We start from the raw sequence: 16,878 nt of genomic DNA, 5'->3' as shown, positions 1-16,878 counted from the left end.
TGGATTTCACTCATAAAATTATAAAATATTAAATTAATAACTTGTAAAAAAAATGTTCCAAATCGAATGGACACACTCTGTGCTTCCAACAAAAGTAAATGAATCTTAATGTTTCTATCCATTCTCACAACAAAATTTACCTTAATTTTTTTCCTTTTTCATATTATTAGGATTTAGAAAAGTAAAAAAGACGGAAATTTCTCTTATATAATGACCAGATTTCTTTTCCACAATGAAACGAAGCCTTTGTAAGGTTCATTTAAATATTTAAATAATCTTACTCCCAAAAATGAAATATATCCAGCGACATATTTTATAAAAAAAATTACATTCCTAATTGAAAAGGAACCTTGGTGATAATAGCGTTGGTTTGTACCTTGAAGCAAATTTGAGAACGGTGGTAAAAGTTGCAGTCTGAGAATTACTTTTACTTTAATGGCTCCGGAAACGTACAATTAACTATAACAACCGTGTAAACACGGTCAGCCTCGTTTAGAAATGGATATGTACAACAAAGTTGTATGAATTTAAGAACCAGTTTGTTTGTTTCTTTTCCAGAACAACGAACAACAAAAATCAAAATTTCAAATCTTGTTTTTGTTTTCTTTTTTCTCTCATATTTAACATTCAAACATCTCAAGAATAATTTTTCTAAGTTTGATATTTAAAAAGCATGCTTTTTTTCTGGGTTTAGTTTTGATTTTTCTAGTTTAGATTTTTCTAGGTTTAGTTTTATTTACTTAAATTTTTTTAAGGATTAACTCATTTTTTTCTAATTAATTTTTCATATTTTTTTTTTGTATGTTTTAAAATTTCTTTCATTAGTCATAGAAAAAATTCTTTTACATGTTTAACAATTAAAAACCATTAAATTTCCATTAAATGTTCCATTTAAAAATTTCATTTAGTTGCATTTGATATTATAAAGTTTTAAATTGGCTATTTCAAAAAGATGTTGAATGTTAATTTCATTCACCGGACATAGTTACATGTACCGAGTTACAGGGACAAGCAAAATGAAGATTCAATTTAAGTAGTCCATATTTTTGGATCAAAATGCTTCCAGCAGTAATCAACAGGCTTTAATGTTTAAAGATAAATGTTTAAATTTTTTTCCAAATTAAATATTTAATAATAATAGTAAGTTGGAATTGTAATCACTTGGATACCAAATTAGAAACGGATTGAAGAAAAAGAAACAAAATTGAGATAGAACTAAATGTTTAGCACATTAAATGTATATTGAACATATAATAATGTAGCTTTGTACTATTTACTGTTATCGACAAGCATGCACAGATGAAAAGTTGAAATAGAGTAGCAGGTATTCATGAGCTATTGTGCTGATGTTGACAGGACTTAGGAATCGTACTCATAGCTGTATTTCAACAGTTTGTAGGAACTGGTGCATCACCAATCTTCATCACAATAATATGCACCTTGCCATAAGCATTGCCTTTGAAATAATTAAACACATAATTGTAGTGTGAGATTAGTTCAGTGTGTAAATTTTGAATGGTTTCATGATACGTAAATATTTGCCTTGTTAGTCTTGTTCAAATATTTATATATGATGAGGGAAGAAAAAGATGAGTTAAAGTTATACCTCACCAGTGTAGCTTATAGTACTGTTTCAACTTTAAACACATTTTCTTCAAAGTTGGGAACAAATTCCTACATATATAATGAAACACAACATGATTCTAAAATAATTATTGTCTCTACTGAATAATGAATAAATCATTTCTCCATACTTGGACTTTATTCTAATTAAAAAGGCCAAATAACCAGTAGCATTCATCACCCACCTTAAATCATGTTTATTGTTTGGATTCTATTATTTGAAGTGTATGTAATAATGAGAGAGAAAGAGAAATGAAAATTAGTAATTTTCCAATCATAAAGACTAACTACAATTAAATAATGTAAAATTTATCATTAACTTGTCAATGAAACATAAAGAACATTGGAAAAACTAAAATAGTAAAGAAGATAACCAATAAATGAAATTACCTTCTATCACTCGTTTGATCCCTTTCTAAGTTTTAGTCCAATGATGTAGCAGATGTTGTAGCTCTATCACCATGACAATCCACAATGAAGCACTTCTCGTATCGTTTTTCCCTGTTTTGAATTCATTAAATTAAATTAATTGAAACTGTAATAATAGTAATTAATTAGTGAATGTAGGTAATTATCTAACTAATTAACCTGTTGACTCCATTGAGACATTGAATCTTCCAATTTAGAAGGAAATGAATCAGAATCCATAGGGTTCTGAACTGTTAGAATAACTCCTCCAATTTTATCCTCTTCAACACTCATTTCTTCAATCTTTTCAGCATCCATTTGAATGAAACAAAAAAGGAATAGGAATTGAAATGGAAGAATGAAAAGTGGTTTGGCTACAAAATTGGCTGTTTCTAACAAACCTCTCTTTTCAATGAAATTCAAAAATGAATGTTAACAATGAAATGATGCATTTTTGTTTTTCTGTTCTTAAATAGAATAGAAATGAATAAACATTCCACTGCATTTCAAATATCATATTAATTATAATCATCTCAACAATACAATGCAAGGAATCAAAGACAACAATACTGTAATTTGAATCAAGAATATATCAGGTTTATTTGCTCACTTAACAAATAGATCTCAAAAACACTTACAACTATGAAACTTACCGAAACTGCGAACGTCATGAAATAGAAGCTGAAATTTTTTCTGCGTAGTCCTTCAAAGATGTGTTCACTTTCGGAAGCAACTCTGCTAGTGTATTCACTTAGATTTATTTATTTTCCTTCAACAACCAACAAATAAAGAGTTTCATTATATATAAATGAAACTACACCTAGCTAGCTACTATAAACCATAAACAAAAATAAAACAACATAAGCAATGTTCCAGATTAAGAACAACAGTAATAGTTAAGCAAACACACCAAAATAGAACATGGTTACTTTTTGAAACTCATCAAAACAAAAATCTAACCCGTTCATTATGAAGCCCGTGAGATGAGGAATACGAATATGGAATTGATTTTTTCATTGGAGGTGGTGGTGACCATAGATATGAGGGAGAAAGAGGGTGAAGAAGTGTTAGGGTTTGAAGGGGGAAAGAGAGGGAAGAAAGAGAACGGGAGAGAGAGAGAGAGAGATGAGGAAAATGTGGGTAATTAAAATTTGAATAAAATGAATGGAGGAATTTATTTGCCCGATTAAAAGACCAAAATGGGAAATACAATGGATATTAAGAAGCAACCAATAGAAATATGAAAAGGGTGTGCCACTTGGACGAATGGATAAATGTAATTGGTGGAAATAATATTTTGATTTAGCAAATTACGATAAAGGGCATTGTTAAGAGCAATTTTATTTTACAAAAAGGATATTTTAGGGTGTTTAGTGGCATGTCTTATTATTAGTTAGGTAGTTGATGTAATCTTTGACTTAATTATTGCACAATTTTTATATGATGATAAACAAAAATCTCAAGATTAGACATACATGACATGCGGGTCTGGATCCTCTCCTTGACCATTTTCTCTCAAACTATCTCCTTCACATTTATGTCTCTTTCTTTCTCTAACATTTTCTCTCTTCTATTCTATTTATCATTTTTTTTCTTAATTTTTTCTATGGAATTGCATGTGTTTTTGTTGAAGGAGAGAGATGGAGGGAAGGAGATGATCCATTATCTAAAGTGAATGTTGTTTTATTTTTATATTATGTTTTTCATTGAATAGTTTCATTTGTAGTATTTTGGTCTAAATTATTATCCATTTCACACGAATCTGGGTTACACAAAGCAAGTTGATATATTTATTAGGTCATGCTAACGAGTGCCTTGGAAATACTTTTAGGCTATGTTTGCGAGTTTGGAGGGGAGGGCTTCCGAAAATGAAATTTTAAAAAAAGGAAAAGCTAACATGTGCCCCAAAGGCACAAGATAACGAGATATTTATAGAAATATTTTTTTGGAACGCGTGCATTCAATGTATCAAAATTTTAAATATGACTTTATTGCATTTAATTACATTTAACTTTTTCTAATTATAGTATACTTAACATGTGCCCTTGTTAGCATGACCCTTTAAAAAAATATAGAAAAATATTTGACATTTTTTGAAAAAATGATTTTGTTTAGAATGATAAAGGAGTCATTATTATTATTAAATTTTTAATTTTCAGAATAGTATAACAACCTAAAATATATTTGGAAAATTTATGTAAGCCCTCCAAAACTCTTCTTCAATGCAATTTTTGAGTTCCCCCATTTTATGGGATTTTTGGTGTTATCAATAAAATCCAGTGTTAAGTATGTTTTTGGTCCCTATAAAAATTATCAAATTTTGTTTTGGTCCTTATTAAAAAAATGACATATTTTGGTCCACACAAAATTATTATGCACGTAATTTTAGTCCTTACTATTAAACCGATGTATATTTTTGAATGATTATTTTACAGACATATTTAGAACGTTATAAAAAGTATCTCTAAAAAAAGGAACTTAAAATTTAATTTCTAAGTCGAGATTTGCATTTCTTTTATCATTATCTTTTAAAATTTAAATAATTCGTATGTAATTCTTCTCATTTTAAAAAATTCTATAATTTGGTAAAGAAATACTTTATAGTATTCTAAACACGTATGAAAAATATTATTCAAAAATATAAAAGTTTAAGGGTAATTAAAAAGTTTTAAAAATTTTAAAAAATAGCAAGGACTAAAAATTCATGCATAAAATTTTTATAGGGACTAAAAATGTCATTTTTTTAATAGGGACTAAAGATGAAATTTGAGATATTTATAAGGACCAAAAATATACTTAACCCTAAAATCAAACCCTCCAAAACACTCCCACCCAATATCTTTTTATTCTTTTCACCTAATTCTTCCTATTTTTCAAAGCTCTCCCCCATTCCCCTCCAAACTCACAAAAAATCTTAAATAATACCAACTAATAAGTACTATTTAAAAAAATAAATTATTTTAATTTCTAATGCATTGAATACACATATTTTTAAAAATTCTTATCACTTTAAGCATTTAAAACATATCACTGAGGCACACATTAGCATTTCTCATATTTATTTTAGGATATAGTCTCACCCTAAAGAAGTGTCAAATAAATGTAGCAAACCAATCACGGGTCGTTAAATAACAAGGTCATAAAATTCAATAATAATTGTCTTTTGAGACATGTGTCCCCTAAATAAAGTTCTAGGGTCTTAATCCAATAAAACCTCATATAAATGGAAAAAGGAAATTATATCTCAAATATTCACAATTCTAACTTAAAAACCACGCACTTACGATCGTCATTGACTTAAACATTAGAAACATTAGAGTGTTTGTAAATACATCTCAATAAGTAATAAGATTGATTGACATACAAATCTTAGACAAACGACATGATATTCTCCTAATACAAATCATTGACCATACAAATCTTAGACAAACGACATGATATTCTCCTAATACAAATCAAGAAAAGGTTCTTGCATCGAGGACCAAACCAAATTTTAGGTTAAAGAATAACACACCCCTTTTGTCTTTTTATGAAAATTTCTTTACTCACCTTCCTATGGGATCACCCCCAGCGAAATCCTCCAATTGCCCCTGCTTCGGAGATGCATCTCCGAAGTTATTTTTTTATAGATTTTTTATGACTTCGGAAATGCATCTCCAAAAACACCAAAAAAATGGTGTTTTCGGAGATGTATTTCCGAAGTAAAAAAAAATTCAAAACCGTGAATATTTCGGAAGTTCATTTCCGAAAACATTTCTGCATATACAATTTTTCCTCCTTCACTATTTCATCATTTTTTCTCCAAAACTTCTCTAAAACCTTCTCCAAAACTCAATTAATCTCCATCCATTTTTCGTCCTAAAATCAAGTTTCAAACCGTTGATCACGTTAAAGGGAGCATAGAAAGCTACAATTTGAGGTAAACATATCTCATTTCATCCCCTATTTCACTACATTGATTCAACAAATTTATGCTGAAACCTGCGATGGTTCGGAAGTTCATTTCCGAAATATATTACCTAACAAATTTCGGAAATGAAATTCCGAAATATGCCCTGGCAGTTAAAAAAACAGTTATGGCCAATTTTGCTAATTTTTGCATATGTTAGGTATGGTGCATCCGGGGTGTCCTATACCGGCTACTTCATGTCAATGGACGACACATCATTCAAATGAGGCGGAGACTTGGCCGGATCTTTTCATTTCAAGAATGGCGGAGTTTGAAGAAATGATGAGCCGAGAGCGCGAGCAAAATAGAGAGCGGTCGAAGAACATACCTATTTTGGATTTAGGATCCACCGATTGGTTCGGTGAATTTTAGTTTGTTCCGGATCGTTTTTTGTTTGTAATGACCATTTTTGTATGTATTATTGTTTATCATGTAAAATCGGACCGATTCAATACATATATAATATAAATATGTTTTATGTCATCATTGGCTAATTTATGTCTATTTTGAATTCCTTTTGTAGTTTTTACACAAAACACTAAGCAATCAACGAAATCCAAAATTTAGCTCTGTTTCTGCATAATTCGGAAATGAACTTCCGAAATATACTTGTCTGCCTCCAATTTTCGGAAGTTCATTTTCGAAATGACCACTGAATGCAGGATAAGGTTTGTTGGGCCATTATTGATCCAATAAGTCTATAAATACAACACACTCTTCTCCATTCTCTTCACACCACAAAACATAAATGACACAAACCTACCCCCACCTAGCATTCGTCTACTTCACCACCGACTACCCGATGCCGTTCCAATTCCGCTTCTCGCGCGACACGCCGTTTGCGGAGTTGATAACGTCGCTCAATAGGCTATTGCAATATCCCGACACTACAACGAGGAAGGGCTTTAAAAGCGCTTTTTATAGCCTTTAAAAGCGCTGTGAAAGCTGGCGCTGGCGTAGCTAACAAAAGCGCTTCTGAAAGCGCTCTGGTAGGCCCCCCTATAAGAGCGCTTTTCTGGAAAAAGCGCTCTTGTAGGCCCCCCTTTAAGAGCGCTTTTCTGGAAAAAGCGCTCTGGTAGGCCCCCCTTTAAGTGCGCTTTTTCCAGAAAAGCGCTGTGATAGGCCCCCCTGTGAGAGTAAAAAATAAAAAAAAACGCAACATACTAAAGCGCTTTTGGAAAAGCGCTCTTATAGGGTGGGATTTAAGAGCGCTTTTTCTGGAAAAAGCGCTCTGATAGCCCCCCCTATAAGAGCGCTTTTCCAAAAGCGCTTTAGTATGTTGCTTTTTTTTTTTTTTTTTTGCTTTTTTATTAATCTTTGGCAGCGCTTTTACAAAGAAGCGCTTTAGTAGGTGGGCCTTTAAGAGCGCTTTTCAAAAGCGCTTTCGTTGCTAAATGAGGTATTTTAATGTGCAGCCTGTAATTTAATCCTCCCAGTCGACCTGTAATATTTTCGACCTGTAATATGTTTTCAACCTGTAATATTTTCGACCTGTAATTTATTTTCGAAGATATTATTTCAGCCATCAGTAAGACAATATATATATATATATACTAATATAATACCATTATAATATCCAAAATTATATATATATACATCATTACAACATCAATAATATTATAGTTCAAATCGACACAAATCCTACATGAAAAAGCGCTTAATATAAAATTGACACAAATCTTCTTTGATTTCTTCCAACTTAAGCTTCGGGTACGCAGCAGCACGGAATTCGTCAAGGTACTACAAAACAAAAACATAATATGAATGATATATTTAGTTAAATGTAATAAATTATATGAAATTATCTTAAGTTATAAATTCATACCGTGAGCGGAATCTCTAATTGATTCGCCTGAAGGATTTCTTTCATATACCTCAAAACAAAGTATCCGCAATCGTAACTGTTTCGCTGTTGCGGACACTACATAGAAAAACAAATAAGATTCTATAGTTGTCTTGTTTTATCAAGTAGCATAAATATATTATAAGCAACATTGTGAAAAATAATGTACCTGCACTTGGATCCAAGTAATGTTGTTAGATTTAGTTCGGGATACCTGTGCGTCCCGTTGACTTCGGAACACTTGTATTGATCTAATTAACAAATATATAAAAGCATATGTTTAGATCAATCCCACAAATAAGTAAATATATAAATATACACGAATATATATTTAGAACGATCCCACTTACAAATCAACGATGTCCTTCATGGCCGGATAATTGGTCCATTCACCATTTACCGAATTCAGATAATACACGACTTCCCTTATAGGGTTGATAGCAAGCAGCAACCAGTGTGCTCTATAAATTAAAACAATAGGTTATATGAAAATTTTGCTATACACAAAAGAAACAGAGATTAGATGAACAAAGAATGAGAAACTAACCCTACTGGTCGGGTATTATACGCCCAAAGATGCAGACTTTCTGTATTGCCGGTGGACATGAATCTATCTACTAAGCGCTGTCTAACTGATTCCGGTTCCGAAGCAATTGCCATTCCGCTGCAGTGGGCGGAAGACACGAAACGGAATCTGTTAGACAACGAAGTCCCGCGCAACACTCTGTCATACAACAACCTTAAATAAAAACATAATAAACATTAGATTAGTTTCATTGAAATGTGTAAATAAATTATATTGTGGGACTAATTAAATAATATATCGGATGAGTGAATATCACCGGATGTATGAGTGCATGTTAGTGACGCCTAGTTGATCATGCTTAAAAATCTCCTCCAAGTCATCAATTGTAATAAGTGACTTGAATTCAATACCGAAGACACTTTCATCCATAACAATTTCACGTAAAGCACCATCCTTCAAATCGGACATATCAACCATTGTTGCGAGCGTCGACCGGTACCGAGGCACAAAAGCACCGCCTTTTATTCCCGCTGGCTTCGGAGGACCAGTGGGTGGTACGGTACGAACTTGCTGCGTCACTTGTTGTGACTCCCGAGCGGATGCCTAAAAATCATATAAGTTAGGTAAAATATAAAATCATGCAGATTTAGATTCAGATTAATTATTAACACTTTAAATGTACCTCTTTTAGTGATGCAACGGACTCCTCCTCCTGTAAAATCCCTTTACCCTTAACTGTGGGTTTTATAGGAGCAGTCTAAAATTAAAATGTAAAAAATAATTAATAAACGGTTTAGAATTGACATTTGAAAACTAAATGATTCATAATCGTTTTCAATATACCTCATCACTAATGGTAATGAGCTCCGAGGGCCATGCAACAAATGATCCTATTGCATCTCGCAGCAATGTCGTCTCTGAGACCATGTCAGGTACCGGTAGCATCGCATCATGATCTACTACAACATCCACCGATACTTTCAGGTGTCCATCCGGGAGCGGTCTATGGTGAAGTAAATCTTCCAAAGTGTCGTGCACTTTTCCCTTGCCAACTAGTCGATAATTCGGTTCCGATAAGTATAGTTGGCAAGATGAAATGCCCTAAACCAATAGTAAATATAAAGTCATTATCATTAATAAAATAGAACAATTTAAAAGGAAAAAATTATAATTACCTCGGGAAATTTCCTTTGATAGTTGATACTAGCCTTATCACTAGTTTCTTTCACCGATGAAGTGTTGCACTTTTCTCTCATATACACTTCTTTATCTCTTTGCAATTCAGAGACTTGTGCTTGCAATTCCGCCAACTTTTGCAACACTTCTTCATTTGAAGGATTTCTTCTCCTAGGACTCTTGTAAAAAGAGGTTGGAGTCACACCATGACCCTTACCCCTCACCCGACCGGGATACTCAGGAGCATCTAGTGCTCTACTAAGTACGCTCCCCTCACCGGTGGATGCCGATTGCGACAAGGTCTCCTGTAATTCATTTACATTAAAAAATCATTTATATATTAAAAAACATTTGATTTAATTAAAGACACAGTATTATACTTACACATTCAGTAAAAACTCTCTGAACTTCGGGATCGACAGCTTGACTCTTGCCCACACGAGCTTCCCTCCACAACACATGTACAGGAAGTGAGGTTTCCTCACTTTTAGACTCCTCTAACTATGCATTGACACAAATGATAAGATCGTCAAATAAAACACATTTAGACAATTAATTAAAATGCATTTCTATTTACTTACAAGTTTATCCTCTAAGCGTGCATATCCCATACGCCCTTTTTTGTATGGATACGCGGGTTTGGATGCTCTCGCACTATTCGTGGCACTCCTTTTCCGAAAATCTTCATCTCTTTGATTTACAAACTCCGCCCAATCTTTTTCACCAATGAAGATCTCATACTTTTTTTGCCGTCCCGGTGCCTCTTCAAGAAAGTTACCATCTTTATCCTTAAGATAGGTGTTTGTCAAAAAGGCTTTCCACCCTCTATATCTTTTGCCAGCCAAACTAAGTATGTAGCGTTTACGATCATCTGGTATCTCAAAAGTCCTCTGCAAAAAAACATACGCATAGTGTGTTAGTATAAGTAATTTAAACAATTTATCGTCAAGATAATAACAACAATTAACCATATATGATATATACCTGAAGCTCGTCCCAAATCGTTTTTTTTTCGCATCCAACTCTTCGCTTTTCAGATTCCATTTAGCTGTGGAGACCGGAATATGCATACGAACAAGTGTACCAATATAGCTGGTCAACTTTGCAGAATTAGGACCAATTGCTTGTTTATCAGAATTCCAATCCAAACGGTATACTAATCCTTGGTCTCTATGTCGAACGATTCCCTTCATAATAGTGATGCCTCGTGCAACTTCTTTTGCTTCAGTATCAGGTGGAGCATTTGTATCCATGGCATCTCTTTCTTGAGCATCTCTTTCTTGTGAGTTTTCTTGTGAGTTTTCAGGTGGAACATCTCTATCCGGAGCCATTTAACCTGTATCAAACAAACTAAAGCACATTAGTACACTATTAATAAGCTAACAATCTATACAAGTAAAATGGAAGTCAAACCATGCATGTACAAGTGTATCGGAAACGAAATCGGTACAAATCAAAATAAGTGTCAAAAAAGAAAGTTGTCGGAATTGAACGAAATTTACATGGCTATGGTAAAACGTCCCCACGGACTCAAAAATAAAGTCGGTTTTCCGAAATTCAGACCCTAAGCCCGACTTTTGATTACGGGCAGAAGCAAAACCGATAAAAAAACAGTCCCGAAATGTAAAGATAAGTGCATGAGTAGCTCCGGAATCTTCAAAATAGTATAGTTACATGTAAAGAAGTCGACAAACGGATACATGGTTCAAAAGTTATGTACAAAACGAGAATATGCACCAAAATTGAATAAGTACTATACTATTGATTAAAACAATCGGTACAAATTGAATAAAACAAATTAGTCGGAATATGTATACTATTACCTTTATCACTAACGTCTCTTTCTTTTCTTGGTAGGATTGTGTTCTACGCGTCTCTTAACAACGCGGACGGTTGGATTGATCCAAATACCCTCATTATGATCATTTCTTGTACAAGATTCATTCTCATTTTGATCGTTTCTTGTACAAGATTCAATGCCAACACCAATATCACCTTGATCTTCAATGTTTTCATCAACTATTTTGTTAGATAAAAGCACTATAGACCATTTCGTACTTGTCGGATCATTGACATAGAACACTTGTTTAGCTTGAGAGGCTAGAATGAAAGGCTCATCTTTGTACCCTACCCTATTGAGATCCACTTGCAAAAATCCTGACTTATCCATTCGTATGCCACTATTATTTTCAACCCACTTGCAACCAAATACAGGAATCTGAAACTTCGCGTAATCAAACACCAAAATGCGCTCGATAACCCCAAAATATGACAAATTTGCAAATTTCGGATTTAAGTCATTCGCACTTGATATGTGCATTGCTTCAGCTACCAAGGTAACACCACTATTTTGCATAGTACTTTTATCATCCTGTTCTTTGGTATAAAATGTGTATCCATTAATAGCGTATGCGCTATAAGAAAGCACAATTACAGTTGGACCATATGCTAAACATCTCAACCTTTCTGTTACTGAAGCAGGATCTGAACGATACTTTGAATAAATATGATCCCTAAACCACGGTATGAAACTTCGATTGTGCTCTCGTACTATCCAGTTCTCATTTCTATTTGGATTTAAATCTCGGAGAACAACCTTGTGCATTTCAACATACGGCTCAACCTCAATCTCATTGTGCAGAACATACAAGTGCGCTTGATCCCGTTCGACCATTGATACTGTCACAACTTTATTTCCAATTAGCCTTTTTCCTTCTTTTTTTTCGACAATATGAGATTTGGGGAGTCCAATTGATTGAACATTTGACAGATATTCAGTACAAAACTCAACCGCTTCTTCAACAACGTATCGTTCGGCAATACAACCCTCCGGTCGACTTCTGTTTTTCACGTACCCTTTTAATATTTTCATATAACGTTTAGCAGGGTACATCCATCTCATATAAGCTGGTCCGCACAATTGTGTCTCTTTCACAAGATGAACGACTAGATGAACCATTATGTCAAAAAACGAGGGAGGAAAATACATTTCAAGATCACATAAAGTAACAACTATCTCTTTTTGCAATGTTGGTAAGATCGCGGGATCGACCACCTTACTGCAAATTGACCTGAAGAAACACAGCTTAGTTATTGCGCTTCTTACTTTTTCTGGCAGAATAGAACGTATACCTATTGGTAAAAAATGTTCCATTATAACATGACAATCATGCGTCTTCAAACTCTTTAACTTGAGGTCTTTCATGGACACAAGTCTTCTAATATCTGAAGAGTAGCCTTCTGGAACTTTAACTTCACTGAGGAACTTACACGATGCTTTCTTCTCCTTTCTAGATAGAGTGTAAACAGCAGGTGGCAGATATGTTCGTCTTCCTTTCGTCACGGGTCCCAATTCAGTTCTCATCCCCATGTTTACCATGTCCTTCCTTATGTTAAGGCCATCCTTAGACTTTCCTTGTATATTGAGTAACGTACCTATGACGCTGTCAAATACATTTTTTTCAATATGCATAACATCCAGGAAATGTCTTACGTACAACGACTTCCAATATGGAAGTTCAAAAAAAATGGACTTCTTCTTCCACCCACCCTTGACAAGTGAATGTGCAAAAGGCTTGCCAAACTGAGTGCTCACATCTTTCACCTTTTCAAAAATTTGATCACCTGACAAAAAAGGGGGGGCTGTACCATGTTCGGCCTTTCCGTTGAATGCTTTTCTCCACCCACGGTAGTGATGATTAGAATTTAAGAATCTACGATGGCCGAGAAAGACATTCTTCTGACAAAGCTCCAATCGTGTCGTATCGGTTTCATCTTCACAAACGGGACACGCCTTTTGACCTTTATTGCTGTACCCGGATAGATTTCCGTATGCTGGAAAATCATTAATTGTTCCAAACAACATCGCCCTCAAGTTGAAACTTTCCTTCCTATACCCATCGTAAACCTCCACACCGTTGTCCCACAAAAACTTTAAATCTTCGATTAACGGTGCCAAGTATACGTCTATGTCATTCCCTGGTTGTTTAGGCCCAGAAATTAGCATAGATAACATCATGTACTTACGCTTCATACATAGCCACGGAGGTAGGTTATAGATCATAAGAATCACAGGCCATGTGCTATGCGAGATACTTTGAATACCATGCGGGTTCATTCCATCAGTAGACAATGACAACCGAAGGTTTCTTGCTTCTTTTCCAAATTTAGGATAATCAGTATCAACTTTCATCCATTGTGGTGAGTCTGCCGGATGTCGCAACTTTCCATCAATAATTCTTTCATCTGCATGCCAAGTCAAGTGTCTTGAATCGGTCTCACTACGATACATGCGTCTAAATCTCGGAATTATAGGAAAATACCATAAGACTTTAGCAGGAGACAACTTTTTCTTATATCGAGGGGCACCACATTTAGGACACTCATTCAACGCTGCATACTTGTTTCGAAACAAAACGCAATCGTTTGGACATGCATGTATCTTATCATAGCTCATGCCAATAGAGGACAACATCTTTTTGGCTTCATACGTTCGATTGGGAAGAACATTATCCTCTGGTAGCATATCTTTCATAAGGGCTAATAACTCTGTGAAACTTTTATCCGACCATCCATTGTTCGCCTTTAAGTTGTACAACTTTAACACCGCAGACAATCTTGTGAATTTTGAACAACCATCATACAACGGTTTCTCTGCATCGCTTACCAACCTCTCAAACATTTTGGGACAATCCGCAAGATCTTCTTCAAGCGCTTCTGCAATCTCTTCGACTCGATCGCAATCGTATGTGTCTGTGCAATCGTCGTTTGAAGCATACTTCCTATTACACCTCGACTCAGCATTCCCGTTACTTTTCTCACCATGCATTGTCCAACATGTATAACTTCTATCAATTCCAAACCGTAGTAAATGGGTTCCCAACTGTTCCCCGTCAACCTTACCCCCATAACAGCAACCCAAGCAAGGACACGGCATTCGAAGCGGGTCTTCGGAGTGCTTAACCGCAAACTCAACGAATTCCCATACCCCTTTCTCGTACTGTTTCGACAATCGGTTTGAATTCATCCATGTCTTATCCATGTCTTAATTAAGCTAAACAAATGCTTCTTGGTTTCTCTATCAGGTACTAAGGAATTCTGTCAAGATAATAAATAGCTATCATCATAATAGAATACCTAATCAGAATACCCGATTTCTTAAAGAAGACATTACCTTATTTCAAGGTAATATAAGTCCACAAACCAAAAAACTGGTTGAAAATGAAATCACTAGTAAAAATTTGAAAGAGAATAATGTAAAATTTGAAAGAGAATAATGTGAATGTTTCCCATCTCATTTCATTTCAGAAATAAATATAGATATTTCCTTCTTATCTCTTAAAGTCAATTTAATATATGAGCATGTTTTAATATAGTTCAATCCATTTCAAAACTTGTAGAATTCCATAAACCAAGTTGCAATAAAGTAGAGACATCAATATGAACTCATACATTAAATCCAAGACCAAACTAAGACACCTTTTTCAATTTACAAAATAGCAAGAGGAAGAGTTGAGATGTTTGTATTACATTCAAACATGCTCATAGTGCACAACGATCATGGTTTAGAATAAAGATAGCATTTTCATTCTCAATCCCACAAATAAGTAAATATATAAATATACCTCACGAAATAGTATGCCAAAGTTTTCATGTAATCAAAATAACAGTAGAACTTCAAAACTTATACTTTTATATAAAACCTCACGAAACATTGTTCCAATAAGTCAACAAAACCTGAAGCATAACAACCTAACTTAAGTATACTTAAGTATAGTTAAGAGCACAAACCTGAACTAAGGAGAAAGAAGAGTGGTGATATATTGGGAACAAGGTTAAGCAATTTTCTTTTAGAGATTCAGACTCTGCAGATACAAAGAGACAATCATAAGTCATCGTATAATAGAATACATTACTACTACCTTAGATACTTAATACAATTGAATAATATATGAATCTTGCTAAGATGACCAATTCAAAGATTCAAAGATTCATGAATCAACAAGTCCTTAATTCAGAAGCAAAATTGGCATTACATATGTTAGTTTGTCTGTTTTTTAAGTTTGAGTACAAAATAATTCAAAGGAGCTGGTACATTGCTGTATAGTATTTAGCTATGAAGAAATATGACAATAAATTTGTATACAGACTTGTCTATTCAGCAAGAGAATCAAAAACTAATAATCAAAAACTAATAATATTTAACCTCAAGAAGTTCTATTCAGCAAAAATCACAACGAAACAATCATTTCGCAAGAGAATCAAGAATCTCGACAACAATATCACATAACCCATAACCGAAAAGTTGATGAAAAACGAGAAGAAACGAACCTGTGAAGAAATCGACGGGTTTTCGGGTACTTAGGGCTAACGAGTTTCCGTTGAATCTTGAGAGCGAGCTTGTAAGTTCGTTTGAGCCCCAAGAAATACGCAGTTCCGAGTGTTATCTCCCACAGCAACACTTTGGCTGAAGAAGAATCAAATGGCTCTCACAATTGTAACTAATAATAAAATGAAAATAAACAACCTTGAAAACAGTAGCTATACAACTCAAATCATTTCAACAATTATCAACTCAAATCATTTCTTTCAGGCATTTCATCAAACAAGTTGCAGGCAGAAGTTCAATCTTTGATACCAAATAAAATTTTCACTGAAAATTAAAATAAGTGACGCCTAAAACTCACCGGCGGTGGAGAAAACGAGTGACGGAGGAGAAGCCGACGGAGGGACGCCGACGGTGGTGGCCGATGGTGGTGGACGGAAGGGTTCGCGTGCAGTGGATGAAGAACAGTGGTGGACGGAAGGGTTCTAGAACAGAAAACGAAAGAGAGAAAGTGAGAAACAGTAACGCGTGTTTTTGGTTTTAATTTTTAGTAATAAAGGCTACTAAAGCGCTTCTGAAAAGCGCTCTCATAGCCTGGTCTATACCAGCGCTTTTGACTAAAAAGCGCTCTCATTAAACCCCCCTATAGTAGCGCTTTGAAAAGCGCTCTCATAGCCCCCCTTACCAAAGCGCTTTTGAAAAGCGCTCTCATACCCCCCCCCCCCTTAACAAAGCGCTTTTTAAAAGCGCTCTCATACACCCCCCTACCAGAGCGCTTTTCAAAAGCGCTCTCATACCCCCCCTACCAGAGCGCTTTTTTCATCATTTTCCCTTTGTTTATTAATTTTGTTTTTAGCGAAACCTACGAGAGCGCTTTTATGTAAAAGCGCTTTAGTAGCTGCGCTTTAGTAGCTTAATTTTGGCTTTAGTAGCTGCGCTTTAGTAGCTTAATTTTGGCGCTTTAATGCATCATTTCCATTGAGACATTGAATCTTCCAATTTAGAAGGAAATGAATCAGAATCCACAG

At 34.5% G+C, this 16,878-nt stretch overlaps 2 long non-coding RNA genes across 3 annotated transcripts; both read right to left on the bottom strand.

The window, feature by feature from the left end:
• Positions 1 to 1,184: 1,184 nt before the first annotated feature.
• On the bottom strand, positions 1,185 to 3,192 carry LOC131647531 (uncharacterized). 2 transcript variants are annotated; one of them, XR_009297856.1, is made up of 6 exons: positions 2,992 to 3,192; positions 2,685 to 2,800; positions 2,212 to 2,334; positions 2,014 to 2,124; positions 1,607 to 1,674; positions 1,185 to 1,456 (listed from the first exon to the last, which is right to left on the bottom strand). It is a non-coding gene; the product is annotated as an uncharacterized LOC131647531 (long non-coding RNA). The 2 variants fall into 2 exon arrangements; XR_009297855.1 differs by having other exon boundaries at positions 2,685 to 3,190.
• Positions 3,193 to 7,580: 4,388 nt separating this feature from the next.
• LOC131647530 (uncharacterized) lies at positions 7,581 to 8,516 on the bottom strand. The gene is made up of 4 exons (XR_009297854.1): positions 8,371 to 8,516; positions 7,993 to 8,284; positions 7,806 to 7,901; positions 7,581 to 7,720 (listed from the first exon to the last, which is right to left on the bottom strand). It is a non-coding gene; the product is annotated as an uncharacterized LOC131647530 (long non-coding RNA).
• Between the last annotated feature and the right edge of the window lie 8,362 nt (positions 8,517 to 16,878).

This window comes from Vicia villosa, linkage group LG2, assembly GCF_029867415.1.
Source record: "Vicia villosa cultivar HV-30 ecotype Madison, WI linkage group LG2, Vvil1.0, whole genome shotgun sequence".
NCBI lineage: Eukaryota > Viridiplantae > Streptophyta > Magnoliopsida > Fabales > Fabaceae > Vicia > Vicia villosa.
This window is presented reverse-complemented; position numbering and strand designations above follow the sequence as displayed.